Source organism: Montipora capricornis, chromosome 12 (assembly GCF_036669925.1).
Source record: "Montipora capricornis isolate CH-2021 chromosome 12, ASM3666992v2, whole genome shotgun sequence".
NCBI lineage: Eukaryota > Metazoa > Cnidaria > Anthozoa > Scleractinia > Acroporidae > Montipora > Montipora capricornis.
The window spans coordinates 33,325,826-33,327,437 of NC_090894.1; the positions used below are offsets into that span (position 1 = coordinate 33,325,826).

General features: G+C 44.5%; 1 non-coding gene across 1 annotated transcript; it reads left to right on the top strand.

Moving 5' to 3' along the window:
* Positions 1 to 922: 922 nt before the first annotated feature.
* Trnan-guu (transfer RNA asparagine (anticodon GUU)) lies at positions 923 to 996 on the top strand. The gene has a single exon. It is a non-coding gene; the product is annotated as a tRNA-Asn (tRNA).
* Positions 997 to 1,612: the final 616 nt, after the last annotated feature.

Genomic DNA, 1,612 nt, shown 5'->3' on the forward strand with positions numbered 1-1,612 from the left:
AGACATAAGCTGTCTGCACTTAGTAAAAGCAGAACGGACAGGCTGTAAATGGAGAGGCCAGGTGCCTGGGGAATGGAAACGTCACGAAGAGAAACAGAAAGAAATCACAGTTTTCGGGCGTGGGAAAAAAAAAGCCCTCCAGAGTCAGCATCGGTAGAATTCGGCCGGAATCAAAGGATTGTTCACAACTTTTTATAAACAATCTTGTCCTCGACCAAGGGGTTATACTTGTCTCTGTGGAGCAATCGGATAGCGCGTTCGGCTGTTAAACCAAAGGTTGGTGGTTCAATCCTTCACAGGGACGGTTGTTTTTTCTTGTCACAAGAGCAGCTGTAACGTGGAAAAGCAAGGCTAGCCTGGCAATGACTAATGGGCCGAATAGAAGATCACGAATTCCCCGTTGTGGTGGTTTCTTAGAAACTTGAACATTGTTGTGGAATAGAGCTTTTAAAAACAGGAACGCAAAGCCTGATACTGGAGTGTTAGTGCTCGGAATAAATGCCATTAAGACTGTGTATTATTGAAACGGAATCAAAGAATTGTTAACAATCTCTTATAAGGCGTTGTAGGCTTGTTGTTTTGTCGACAAGTGTTCGAGGTAGGGAACGAATTCAAGTATTGTTTAGAAGTTCTGGTAAACGGCAATCTATAAATTGATGCCTTTGGATCCTATCTTTTCGAGGGAACGGAAACATGAGCTGACTGCACTTAGTAAAAGCAGAACAGACAGGCTGTTCATGGAGAGGCGTCCGGGTGCCTGGGGAATGGAAACCTCACGAAGAGGGACAGAAAGAAATCACAGTTTTCGGGCGTGGAAAAAAAAACGCCCTCCAGAGTCAGCATCAGTAGAATTCGGCCGGAATCAAAGGATCGTTCACAACTTTTTATAAAGAATCTTGTCCTCCACCAAGAGGTCAGACTTGTCTCTGTCGCGCAATCGGATAGCGCGTTCGGCTGTTAACCGAAAGGTTGGTGGTTCAAGCCCACCCAGGGACGGGTGTTTTTGCTTGTCACAGGGCAGCTGTAAGCTTGAAAATCAAGGCTACAATGAGTGACAAAAATAGTTGAGACACTGAACTGCGAAGACAACAATTAGGGAAAAATCACCTGAACGTCACATTTTTCACTTGCACTCCCCCCTCTTCCCCCGCCTCCCCCCTTCAATGCTGGGGGGTAGGGGGTTAGATGGAAAGACTGGGAGGGGGATTTGTCCGAGATTCCTTAAAAGGGAAAGTGTCTCAACCGGTCAACACTTATGGCCATCCGTCAAACTGACATTGGACATTTCCTTACAATTACACGACGCAATATCCCATCTTAATGTGACGAGCTTATCGCTGTAAAAAGAATGAAAACTGGCAGAATTCGAGCTTTAGTTCAACAAGAAATAGCGTTTCTAAACAAAGCCACGCTGATCTACAGTATTTAGGTCTAAAATCCACTTTGCTGGGTACTACTATGTCAAAAAGGATATGCTTGACTACTATGCATGTCCAAACTCTAAAAAATTCTATTTTCCATGAGCTTAGTCTAGTGGATTTTGGAATATGCAAGGAGAACCCATCGATCCAGGTTAAACTCTTTGGCTCGCCTAATCTGAATGTTCTCCGCA